The following is a 14,314-nucleotide window of genomic DNA, read 5'->3' as shown; positions in this document are numbered from 1 at the left end:
TTATAGATCAACACATCTTTAATGACATAGCCAGTACTATTAGTAAATGATTTTTCACCATATAGTAATCTTTCTGTTTAGTTTAGTTTTGTTTTGAGACAAGATCTCACTATGTAGCCCTGACTGGCCTTGAACACACAGTGAGATCTGCCTGCTTCTACCTGTCCAGTGCTAGATTAAAAGCATGATCTACTTATTCTCTACTAATATCTGTTTAAAGCAATAAGCTATAGCAACAGAGAATGTACATTCAGGAAACCACACAAAATGGTGCCATATAGTTCCTCAATTATCTCAAAGCAATCAGTCCCTTAGATTTACATATTTACCAGTTCAGTATTTTAATGCAGTCATTCTACTGCCAAGATCCTTTAGTAAAGTTCCTCATCTTGTGATGACCCCAGCAATAAAGTAATTTATTGCTATTTCATAACTATAATTTTGCTACTCTTATGAATCATAATGTAAATATCTGATATGCGACCCCTGAAGAAGCCATACCTATGGGTTGAGAGCCACTGGTTTAGTGTAAACACAAATATCAGGATTTTTCTTTGTATTGGTGTATTTGTTTATCTAAGTCTTTAAAAATATTTTCGTATGACATCCAGAAAATATTATCTACCTAGCTCTCAAATTTCCGAGATTCATCTATACTAGACTTGGGTCTAAATATTTTGGTTTTGGATATTTCATGCAGAATGAATTCATTTTCCCATGTTGAGATTTCCTACTGACCTCTGTTATTTTAATGTAGCAGCCATTATTTTTTCAACCCCATCTCCTAAATCAAGCCCTGTAGAGATCATCTGTTATGCTGACTTTTCTCTTTTACAAGTTTATTTTCCAATATTGAACTAGCTCAAATAATAATGCGTTATGATAAGTTTCATAAGTATTGTCCAGACTTTCAGCTTTAATTTATTTTTCGTTCATAAGGATAATTTCTATCCTTTGTATGCCTGTGTCCATTATCCAATAAGTCATTATTCTTGCCATAAGAAGTAACTTGTGCTGGTTAGATTTTGGGAAACTTGACATAATCTAGAGTCATCTGGGAGGAAGGAATTACTATTGAGTAAATGCTTCATCAAATTTGTCTGTACAAGACTGTGAAGCTTCTTTTTGATTAATGACGTGGGCAGGCACAATACTCTGTGGGGCCAAGTGTCACTTTGAGGCAGGTGGTCTTGAGTTGTGTAAAAAACCAAGTGATCAAGCTGTGGGGAACAAGCCAACAAGCAGATTGCCTTCATGGTTTCTGTTTCTGCTCCCATTTGAATTACTGCCCTGATTTTCTCAGCACTCAATTGTGATCTAGAAATGTAAGATAAATGAATCAACTCCTCCCCAAGTTGCTTCTGGTCATAGTCTTTTTATCACAGCAGAAAGCAAACTAGGGACAGAGGCTGTGTGAAGAGGCCCCACTGGAAAGAACAGTAACTACACTTGTGGCTCATCACCATGCCCTCCAACCTGGCCAAGAGAAAAGCAGCCAAAAAGAAGGAAGCGGCCAAAGCTCGACAATGGCCCAGGAAGGGACATGAAGAAAATGGAGATATAATGTCACAGAACCTCAGGTGGCAGAGGAGAAAAATGAGGAGGCCAGTGGCAGAGAGACCACAGAAGTTGATTTGTTGGCCAAGGAGCTAGAGGACTTTGAGATGAAGAAGGCTGCTGCTCACACTGTCACTGGCATCCTGGCCTCTCACCCCAACAGTACTGATGTCCACATCATCAACCTTTCACTGACCTTTCATGGTCAAGAGCTGCTCAGTGACACCAAACTGAAACTCAACACAAGCTGTCATTATGGCCTCTTTGGCTTAAATGGAATTGAAAAATCCATGCTGCTCTCTGCTAATGGGAAATGTGAAGTGCCCATCCCCGGGAACATCTACCATCTGACTCGTGAAATGCCTCCTAGTGAAAAAATGCACTTGCAGTGTGTGATGGAGGTGGACACCGAGAGGGCCATGCTGGAGAGGGAGACCGAGCGGTTAGCTCATGAGGATGCAGAGTGTGAGAAACTCATGGACCTCTATGAGTGACTGGAAGAGCTGGATGCCGACAAAACAGAGGGCCTCAAGGATCTTACATGGATTGGGCTTCACACCTGCCATGCAGCGCAAGAAGCTGAAAGACTTCAGTGGTGGCTGGCAGATGAGAGTTGCTCTTGCTAGAGCCCTCTTTATTGGACCCTTCATGCTGCTTCTGGATGTGCCTACCAACCACCTGGACCTGGATTCTTGTGTGTGGCCAGAAGAGGAACTTAAGACTTTCAAGAGCATCCTGGTCCTTGAGTCACATTCCCAGGACTTTCTTTATGGAGTCTGTACCAATATCATCCACATGCACTGAAGTATTAAACGGGCAATTGTGATCAATATGTGAAGACATGGTTGGAGCTGGAGGAGAACTAGATGAAGAGGTTTCACTGGGAGCAGGACCTGAAGAACTACATTGCCAGGTTTGGCCATGGCAGTGCCAAGCTGGCCTGGCAGGCTCAAAGCAAAGAGAAAATGCTACAGAAAATGATGGCATCAGGACTAACAGAAAGAGTTGTGAGTGACAAGACATTGTCATTTTATTTCCCACTGTGTGGTAAAATCCCACCACCTGTCACATTATGCAGAATGTGAGCTTCAAGTACATCTAAAAGACAGAACTTGCATCTACAATAATCTAGAATTTGGCATTGACCTTGACACACGTGTGGCTCTGGTAGCACCCAATGGTGCAGGGAAGTCCACTCTTTTGAAGCTGCTAACTAGAGAGCTTCTACCCACAGATGGAATGATCCGGAAGCATTCTCATGTCATGATAGGGTGTTACCATCAGCACTTACAGGAGCAGCTGGACCTGGACCTTTCTCCATTGGAATATATGATGAAATGCTACCCAGAGATCAAGGAAAAGGAGGAGATGAGGAAGATCATTGGGAGATATGGCCTCACTGGAAAACAGCAGGTGAGTCCAATCTGAAACCTGTCAGATGGCCAGAAGTGCCAAGTGTGTTTGGCCTGGCAGAACCCTCACATACTCTTTCTGAAGGAGCCTACCAATCACCTGGACATTGAGACCATTGATGCACTGGCAGATGCTATCAATGAGTTTGAGGATGGTATGATGGTAGTAAGCCATGACTTCAGATTCTTCCAGCAGGTTGCCCAGGAGATTTGGGTCTGTGAGAAGCAGACAATCACAAAGTAGCCTGAAGACATCCTTGCCTACAAGGAGCATCTCAAATCCAAGCTGGTAGATGAGGAGCCCCCGCTCAGCAAGAGGACACTTGACCATCCACTCAGGACAAGACCCTGGGGCTGCACCCCTGCATTGCTGCAATACTGCCCCCAGCCCCTCCCTTCTGCCTGCCTTCACTGCATCTTATCTCCAGCTGGACAGAACCTGTTTCCCATCTTCCTTCCATTTGGGTCTGTCTGTGTCTGGACTCAGCTGGCTATTCTCTCCAGATCCTTGGTGGTTACCTTGCCCTGAGAGATGCAGCCAGGGGTCCCTGGGTTAACCCAAGGGCCCAACCCCTGGTCTGGTCCTGGGAGGATTCACAAGTCTCAGTTTATGGGTGTTGGTGACGTTGGAGGAGTACTGCCAGCTCATCACCCCATTCCTTATTGCTTCTGGTTTGGAGCCCTGGACCAGAGCCATAGTCCTGGTCTGTATTTTAATAATTATTAACTGTAGATCTGTGTGTCATCTACAAAGTGTCCAATAAAGAAGAAGCCATGTCCCTCCAACCTGTCAAGAATGACCTTTATGCACAGTTGTAGAAGGTCTGTAAGAGAAACAATTGAATTTGTTACCTTTCAAAATGGAAAAATCTTTAACTTAGTGATTAAAAAAAGTACTTATTTAAAGCTATTAAGGTAAACAATATTCAAGTGATTTTTAATGTAAAATTCTTTTCAGGACAGAATCTCACTATGTAACCCTCACTGGACTGAAACTCTGTAGATAAAGCTGACTTCAAGTTCACAGAGATTAAACTGGCAGTGGGAAATGAAGCAAGCCCTGAGTGTGAGGTCCTGGGTGAACATGCGTTATTGACATGGGCACAACCATGTCAAGCACCCTAGTCTCAGACCCAGAGGTATATAGGAAGGTTTCACCACCCCCATTGGCAGAAGATCATCAAAGCTCAGGTGGAAAGGGAAAAGTCTTCCTCCAGTCTATTCATGGATGTTAATAGTGTGTGCAGAAAATATCCACCATAGTTTTTGCTCTTCAGATGTTTACGGCCTGGAGACTGCTCCCATGGCAGAGCTGCTTGTACTGACAGTAGCTTAATCTGTCTTCTTGATCCAATTCACATCATAAACCCTCTATCCTTGTTTATCTGTATGTAATAACCCCACTTCTTTGTTCAACTCTATGTAACAACCATACTGAGATTCCAGGACACTTTTCTCTGTGTCCGTTTGTCCTTTCTTCATTCCCTTATTTCCATAGTAAGGCCTAGTCCCTGTGCAAAGATTCAGCACCTGCCCCTGCCTTCAAGGTCCTTCCATTAAAGGTGTACACCACCACACTTGTCTTAAGCCATAGCTTTAATCATACGATGATATCTTTCCTATTTTGAAAGCCTATTCTAGGAAAATGATCACCCTCTTTTCTTATTTATTCTTTCCACAATATGTAGAATACAGTTTTGTTTTTTAATTTTCTTATTTTTAACATTTCATGCTAAAATAACTTGGAAGCAAATATTCTCAATAAAACGAAAGAGGAGTTGAATAATTCTAAATAAAGTTTTGCATGTATTTTATAAATACTATCGCATTATATAAGAAATAAATGTGTATGTTTTGTAATTAGTATGTAGTCTCATCTATCTTGGTTCAGTTAAATAGAACAACATACCTTCAATGTTGAAGATAATATAAAAAGACTTAAATGCCATTGAAATAATTAAGCAAGCATATTAATCAGGAACATAATATCACTAGTTTCTCTTGTAGATGATAAAACAGAGAAAAGTAGCAATAAGTATCTTTATAATGCTGAGCTAAATTTAATGCTCTCACTTCACCTCCTTTGTTCATTGAATTGCTGGTGTCATGAACTTGTTAGAATTATTAAGAAAAGTTTCAAGACTTTACATGTACATACACTGAAAACCTAATTTAAATTTTCATTTTTAATCTAATGATTGGCCTTTTGGCAATATTTTTTGACATAAATAGGCTAGGGCATTCAAACTGTTAATAACAGAGAAAATGTGTCAAATTCTTTCATAAGTTGTTTTCCTCCTTCACTGAGGTTGTTTTATTGGTCAGTATATATAACTAAGATATTACAGGAAGAGCATCAAATACATTTTAAAGCTGAGTATGCAATAAAAGAGTTTTTAAGGATGGGAGGGGAGAGTGGTAAGGGTGAATGTGAGGGGGGAGAGAGGGTAAAAGGGAGAGAGGTAGGAAGGGAGAGAGAACTGGGATCGACATGTAAAAAAATAAAAAAAAGACTTAAGTCAAACATAGTTCTTGTTGTGTTGCTATTGCTTTATTTTGTTTTTATAAGACTATATCATAACACACACAAGACATCCTGGTTTTAAATTCATTATGTCTGTATCTATCTATAGATATCTATCTATATATTACACACACACATACACACACACACACACACACACACACACACACACACACACACAGCCCAAGGCTCACCTTGAAGTCCTAATCCGCTGATACAGATCTGGAATTGCAAGTGTTTATCAACATGTCTGCCTCTCAAAATAGTTTTTAATGCTGGTGATGCTACAAAGTCATGGGATCACCATCTTCATAACTGTAGCACACCTTGATTTTTCATTAATCTATTCTTTTAAAAAAAAATAATACAGTGACTCTTTTCAAGGAAAACTGATGCCAAACCAAATAGTACCAAACAGTTCCTTATTTGTGAATACATTTTATATATTTCAGGGAAGAATTTACTTACAAATTTATTTATAAACTCATTGTTTTTATTTATATATCAACCAAGTATCTGGTATATGCATTTCAATTGTTAACATTCTGATGGTTACAAATCTTTTTCTTTAATTTCCTCCTTTCTTATTTGTATCACCAATTTCCTCTTTTTTATTATCATATGGAAATGCTATCTTTTTCATGTTTCATATATAATAAATATATGTATGTATGTGTGTTTGCATGTATTCCTATTTGATCCATCCCTCCCCCACACCATTATTTTTTTTTTTTCTGTTTCCATTTCTTTAGAACAAAACTACTCAGAAGAATTGACTGCATTCACCCCTTGCAGTGTTTTCCTCTTGTACCTCCTCTTATCAGGCCTTTGTTCACACTACATTGATGAAACAAGTGTAAAGTTATGTCCTTTACCCTGGAGCATGTGGTTGATACTCTAGGTTGATTTTGGATTTGGGCTCAGCAACATTTGACACACACACCTGGTAACTCCTTCCATTTTTATCTTCCGTACTGGGCTTCAGGGTACCAGTGTCCCTACTTTCTTCCTCATTTTTAAGTCTCTCTGTTCCATATCTCATCATACCTCCTCATACAGTTAACTATTTTCTTATGTTATAGCTCTCGCCAATTTGATCCTTCCAGACTCCTTAGAGAAAGCATTCCCTCTTGTTCATTGCTTGCATGTCCATTTAGGTGTTTATAATTCCCAAATTTTCCTTTTGGCCCAGTTGCCCTCTGAAGCATCTATCTTATACATTCAGTGGATTACAGGAAAGGAAAACAATCTCAAATTGCAAATATCTAAACCCTAACAACTGCCTGCTCCTTCATAGGCTTCTCTATTTCAATTAATGGCAGGTGCTTCCAACTCTCCTGACCACAGGCATTAGAGTCACAGACATCCACTCCTCTCTACAGCTTGATGTCTAATCTTTTAATAAACCACAGCTTCTAACCTCAGAATGTGTCCAGAGCCTTCACCTTAATATCCCTGTGGTGTTTTGCTTGTTAAACACCCAGGCCTCTGTGATTATCAAGGTTCCTCTAATGACTTGCTCTATAACACTGAGAAGTCAGCCATTACAAAACCTATTCACTCAACCTGCCCTTTCTGACACTCTGGTCTCCCTCCTGATGCCTCATTTCTGTGATGACATCATGCAGTGTTTTTTCAACCCTAACAAGGTGCATTCTTCATCAAATACATATCCACCCTGGCTCTTTGCTTTCATTCTTCTTTTGGCTGAACGTGTTTCTTCAAGATGATTATGTGCTTATATTCTTATTTATTTATTTACATATCATTTTACTTTCCAATCACAATTCTCCCCCTCCCCTCTCCCACCCACCACACTCCAACCTCTCCTCCAAAAAGGTAAAGACTCCCATGGGGAGTCAACAAAGCCTGGCCCACTAAATTGAAGCAGGATCAAGCCCCTTCCCTCTGCATTAAGGCTGAGCATGGCATCCAACCATAGGGAATAAACACCCACCAACTAGCTCATGAACCTGGGAGAGATCCTGGTCCTACTGTCAGGGACCTCTCAGATAGTGAAACCGTCACAACTAGGCCTAGCTCGGTCCCACAGAGTCTCCTTAGCTGTCAGTCTAGAGTTCACAAGTTTCTGTGAGCTTGGTTCGGCTGTCTCTACAAATTTCCCCTTCATGATCTTGACCTCCCTTGCTCATATATTCCATAGTCCCTCTCTTCCTTCGACTGGATTCCCAGAGTCTGGCCTGGTGCTTGGTTGTGGATCACTGTGTCTGGTTCCATCAATTAGTAGATGAAGACTCTATGATGACAGTTGGGGTATTCACCAATCTGATTACAGGGGAATGCCAGTTCATCACCCTCTCCCCTACATTTAGTTCCTTATTCTTGAGTATCCCTTAACCACATTCAACCATCTTTCTATTTAATATCCCCTCTTCTTTTCTACTTTACCCTCTCATTCTTTTTTTCATTATCTAAGATGCCAATTTAACTTTGTTCATCTTACAAGCACATCTCATTGCCTCGCCCAGTCAGCTATCCTTACCACTGTGCACATGATGCAGAGCACATGATGCTTGCACAATTTGTTGAATAAAATATCACATTAAAGTACTGATGCAGAGCCAGGGGGACACTTTAAAAGTATTGGACCATTTCTTGGTGAAAATATTAGAAAGGGCTTCAAAGGGTAAGTAGCATGTGATTGAAAAAATGATGGGAAATATACCTGTGTATGTGGGGCAGGTGCCCTGTAAGAAGAGGTGACAGCATGGTGCTTAAAGGGAGAGATCTGTGGCAATAAAGGGTGCAATAAGAACATTGTCACTCATACTGGCAGGAACATAGTAAGTAACGTAGACTAGGGAGGTAGCTAGAGGCAAGTGAGATACACAGAGTATGTATTTGATTGTTTGAAGTAAGCAGTGCAGAGCCTCTCTTCCTTGAGCAAGCAGGCAGACTCCTGCCATTTTACATTTAGATATGAAACCTGCATGAGGAAATGATATGCTATAGTTGTAATATCTTCCTCTTCCAGAAGTCGGGTGTTGATATTGGGTTTTTTGTTTTTTTGTTTTGTTTTGTTTTGCTTATCATGTTGTATAAAGGAAATCAAATGCCAAACTACATTTCTTATTGCTGTGACCAGACATGCACATTTAGGAATATAATTCCAAATTTTTAGAGTATTCTATACATACACTATTTTAAACAAACCAGAAAATAATTAGAAACATATTTAAAAGATGCCCAACTCCAAATGGATCTTGCAAAGAGGCATTAAACTAGAATTGTTCCTCTATATAGTTGACCTAAATTTGAGTCAGAAAAAGCAATCAGTCAACTTATGTAAGAAGATTTGAGAGAAAATTTGTATTAAAGGTAGTGAGATCTCTGCTTCTAATATGTTCTTCTGTTTTTCCACCTGGCTGAAAGAAACAGGCATCTATCTTAAATTCTCTAAGACCCAGAAAAGCATTCTCTCCTAACAGTGCTACTTTTCTTTGAGTTTGTTTTTCTTAGTGGTTACAAAATCAAGGGCTTTGGTTTACACTACAGTCTCCATTTGGCTTCCTTCTCTATTTTCCTCAAATTGCAGATAAGTAGTGAATCACAGAAGCACAAGTAAAGCAACAGCAAACACTGTAATGTGATCAAATTAAATGAGAATATCAAATTCAATACTTTAAAGTAGTACTTCAGATCTATCAAGTATAGTTTGTGAGATTGCTTATTTGATAGGAATCTATTCCTCAAGCAGGTATTTTTTACTGACATGCAAAAACCTGCAGATGCCCGAATTCTAACAACCTTAAATGCCCTTCCCCTATGAGCTTGATGACTACCTTAAATGCCATCATAGAGCCTTCACCCAGTAGCTGATGTAAGCAGAAGCAGAGGCACTGAGCCAAACTCCTTGAACCCAATTGTAGAAAGGAAGGAGTGATGAGCAAAGGGGTCAAAACTGTGCAAGGGAAACCCACAGAAACAGGCCTGAGCAAGTGGGAGCTCATAGACTGCAGACTGACAGCTGGGGAACCTGCATAAGACCAACCCAGGTCCCCTGAGCATGGGAGTCAGTTGAGGAGCTTAGGCAGTCTATGGAACCTGCTAGCAGCGGAACCTGTATTTTTTCCCTAGTGCATGAATGGGCTTTGGGAGCCCATTCCCTATAGAGGGATACTCTTTCAACCTAGATACATAGAAGAGGGCCTAGGTCCTGCCCCAAATGATGTGACAGACTTTGATGATCTCCCATGGAAGACCTCACCCTCCTTAGGGAGTGGATATGGATGGGATGGGGAGATAATGGGGAGAATGGGAGGTCAGGAGGGAGAGGGAACTAGAATTGGTATGTAAAATAATATTGTTTTTAATTTAAATAAAAATTAATTAAAGTACTTTTTGAAAGCACTTGGGGTTATATAGAGAGACTAGATCCATGTCTTAAGTAAAATATTGCTTGATTGGATTTTTAAAGAGTATTAATAAATGCAAATTCCTACAAAACCTGATGGTTTTGAGTTTCTACATATTTAGAAATTAATCTCTTGTCAATCATGAACTTTGTAAATATTTTCTCCCATTCTGTATGTTGTCTCTCTGCTATTTTCCTTTGTTCTACAGAAGCCTTTTAGATTGATGTAATCTTATCAGTCTATTTCTGGGTTTATGTTCTGTGCTATTAGAGTATTGTTGGAAAAAATACTTGGCTATTCCAATATCTGGAACCATTGGAAAGTTTATACTTTACTACCTGCTGTTATCACTTTTTCATAAATAATACCTTTGGAGATGGCACAACATTAAAAGTTAGTAAATATTTACATGAAAAGAGACATATCAAGAACAGGACAGGTATCCCAGCAATCCAGTTTCACATTGTTTTACTCATTTATTGATTGACTCATTCATTCATTCCTTCATTGGTAACTAGGTCTCACACTGTAGCCCAAGTTGTCCTAGAATTCACTGTGGAACTATGGGTGACGTTTATTTCAGAGCAATTTCCCAGCCTTAGTCAGTCAACCACATTCAATTTTTGTTTATTTTTCACACAGGGTCTTTTTACATAGCTATGATATCTGGAATGGTCTATATATCCAAGATTGGCCTCAAACTCATAGCAGGTTGTATTGCCTCAGTCACTGAAGTATTGAGATACCCAGTGCCTTCATGCTTCTTGAAAACACTTATTGAATATTAGTGGTTCATCTGGACCCATTCTGTAGGAGTTTTATGTTGGAGAAAATGAATGTCCATATTATTTCACAGAAATACATGTTTGAGATTAATTTTGTTGCTAAAAGGCTGACGCTGAAATCTGCTGGAAACAATGAAGCAAATATAGTTTCATATTTTAAAAACTTCTGATAAATGTGCATTGCGGGGACCCTTTCTTCTCCCTGCACATGGATTTTACTTATGTAGTAGCCATATATCAGCTAGACCATTTATTCCCCTTCAGCCTGGTTCTATCATCAAGTTTTGTTTGCTTTGACATAATGAATCTGAGAAATACATTCACATGTATTCACTGGAGTAGCCTAATATGTTAACCTTCTGAAACATCACTTGCTTTGCCAATGAAGGTTTATAGAAATCAATACAAAGGAGAAGTGGATGGCAAGTGCTGTGGACAGCTTTTAGAAGGATGTGGGCTTAAGGAACTCTCAGGTCTGGGTACGTCCAGAATGTGATTTGCTTTGAGTGATCATGGCAATTTCCTCCTCGTCTTCCTTATTTATAACTTCTTATATACAAAAAGCTTATTTGGCCCAGCAGATGTCAAGGAAATATTGACTGGCTATTAAGTACTGCTCTTAGCCCTTAGTGCAGGCTACCAAACTGACATAACACCCTCTCCTCACTGGGCTCCAGAAGAGCAGTATTATACAAAAGGACACATAACGAATCTCCTTCATTTAGGAGATGTTCTAAGACAAACATATGTCCCTGATTCTAGTCATATAGAGATTGAAATAAAGAGTCTACATGTTCAGTGAACTTGAGATTCTCAAAACTACAGAAGGGAGCCAGATTTAGGAGGGCAAGAAAGGCTGTCTTGGCTAATTGTTGGGAAGAAAAAGAAGGTAAATGGATGAATGGGTGAAAATAGAAATGTATAAGAACATTCTTTGGTTTCTGGTTTGGGTCAGAGTGTTCTGGATTGTCTGGCATGCAGTGATACCCAGTTTGTCAGGTATTGAGATATTTTTGTGGCAACTTTTCATAAAACTATTAAATTCTCTGAGATATTCTTCTAGAACAAATTAGTCTGTGCCTTAAGGAAGGAGTTATTACTGGAATGAATTGCTGTTTTAGTCTACTTTTATTATAGGGCACAGAATTGCAGCAAAAGCCCTTTACACAAACAAATTGAAAAGTTCCATAGAGTTCAGAGTTGACTACACTGTGAATTGACCTGAAATTTTAGATATGCTTTTGTTTCAAAGATGGATTGACATCAAGATCCTCTGAATGAATAAAATCATTCCTTTGAAGTCACTTTTAATATACCTTACACAATACAGATTGTGTCATTTGTCTAGGATATTTTATTTCTATCTGCAGTTTCACTAAACATCAACCTTAACTAGAGCCCATGTCAGCTGTAAAAGTGAAGATGCATGACAGCTTTGATGATGTTTCAATTGGAAGGAAGAAAAAAGTGTTATAAAAAAGCAAGATACATATTTTAGGATCACCATGTTTTTTTCTCCAAGAGTAGTAATTATACAAGCTTTCTTATGAATTCAATACCTTGCACCAAAGGGATCACCTTAATGAATAGACATACTTGTCATTTAAACTGTAATATTTCAACATTATTCTGAAGATGTTTTTAAAAGTAAAAATATTTTTGCATCAGAATGTAAAAGTCTCTTTCTATCACAAATGCAGAGTTAAAATGTAGTTGAATGAATGCCATTTCATAAAACAGAAAATCTGAATCTGATTTTTAGCATAGTTCTAGCTTTATAATATTGGTGTTTTACTGCCTCACCACACCTCACCAAAAAGACAACAAAAGAAAGAACAGCAACAAAAAAATAAAACAACAAAAAAATCTGACTTCTGCTGTGGATTCCTTCCAGACTAATGTGGTTTGATCAAGCCAGACCGCCTGAAACAGAGTACCAGGTGATCCTACATTCAAAGCAGCTGGACAAAGCAGCTTTGCAGACTACAGCCAGGATTTCTGCATCTTCTTAGAATCCGCCCTGACAGCGCCCCTTACCAGCAGGAAGTAGTTTGGAAAGAACGATACCCAAATTCCCAAAGATTGTCTATAAGTATTTGTTTTCATTTAAATGGTCTTGGTTATATAAAATAAATAAAAAATACAAGCCAAAAACAATTTTTGTAATTTGTTTTCATAATTTCCAAGGATAAACTTTGTAGGTAACAATGATGTATTGCAGTGGGGAAAAGCTGGCTGAGTCTGACAAACTAGCAGGCTGAAGTGAGGATTTATGCAGAGTACATTCCTGGGAATTTATATGTTCGCAGGGGTGTGAGTCCCTTCTGTGTTCACTCAATGTGATATGTACAGTTTATTTTCCTCCAGGCATTTTTCCTGTATGTTATTATTCCCATATAGTATTAAAATTAAGCCCATGAAATTGTAGGTAAATTATAAAATACAAATGTTAATATTTATTAGAAAATAAGAAAGTAAATTATAACATTATTTATAATATATTGCTTTCCAAATTCTTGTGAGAATTCTAACATTTGAAATAAAGACTACAAGGCACAAGGTTCTTATTTCTAGTCTACACAAGAGGCTACCTTACGCTTCAGAATTCCTGGACAGAATCACTTGCATGGTTACAACTTTTAGATTTATTAGTTAATACCAGAGTTTTCACTCCTTATTATAATGGCTTATGTGAAAAATAGAATATTAGGTCAGTCCCATGGTGTATGACTTGGTAGAGTGAAAGATAATCTCTACATTATGAAGATGTGTTCATCCAAGCTCCAATTAACAGCCTGTATTCTCTGACCTTTGAGAGGATCACTTTTGTCATCTGTGAATATAAGGACCACTGTTATTGCCTTGCCTGTCTCAGATAGAAGTTAGAAAGCCTGATGTAACAAATATGAACCTGAAAGTGGATAAACATGTCCAGAAAATGTTTGCCTACTTTGTAATGTATCACTAATAATAGTGAACCTAGATTTATTACTGTGTGAAGGGTTCTCATCAATGAAAGGAAAAGAACTTAACTGAGAGACCTAGACAATCTATATAGAAATTTATTTTTCAAATCAAAGGAAAATGCTTACTCTAAATGAGGAATACCTGGTCATAGTGCTTGTGGTGGATTTTTAAGAATCTTGATAAAATTTATTAAATGGATGGCATGCTTATGATTGTATTATGACCCTTTCCCATTCTCAAATCATGGTAGACCAGATCTTCCCCAGTCCTCTAAAGATTGCACAGAGGAGAAGTGTTAAAACCTCTTTATAAATGATGACATAATGGTGTCAGGAATATTTAAAGAAAAGAGAAATTTCAGTTGGTGCTGTGTATGTGTCATTTTTAAAGACAAATTTTTACACAATTGTTTACATGTAATATCTCCATTTTTAACATTCTATGCCTTTTAAGCCCATAAAATCTGGAGTCTTATCCATCTAATCATCAGAAATGAAGTTTGCTTCAAAGATGACCACTTACCCTCTGAAGAATGCATGTTCTTTAGTATCATTGCATTTTTATGTTCCTTGATTTGACATTCACACCACAAAATCATATCTGTTTTCATGGAGAATGCATACACATGCAGTAATAAAAAGTGTGTTTTACTTTATTCTTTCCTGGATTTAAGATGGATGGGATCCAATTGAC

The 14,314-nt window shown here is 38.4% G+C and overlaps 1 pseudogene; it reads left to right on the top strand.

Moving 5' to 3' along the window:
- The first annotated feature begins 1,464 nt into the window (after positions 1-1,464).
- Positions 1,465-3,498, top strand: LOC127234340 (ATP-binding cassette sub-family F member 2-like; annotated as a pseudogene).
- The last annotated feature ends 10,816 nt before the right edge of the window (positions 3,499-14,314 follow it).

This window comes from Phodopus roborovskii, unplaced genomic scaffold (assembly GCF_943737965.1).
Source record: "Phodopus roborovskii unplaced genomic scaffold, PHOROB, whole genome shotgun sequence".
NCBI classification, from domain to species: domain Eukaryota; kingdom Metazoa; phylum Chordata; class Mammalia; order Rodentia; family Cricetidae; genus Phodopus; species Phodopus roborovskii.
This window is presented reverse-complemented; position numbering and strand designations above follow the sequence as displayed.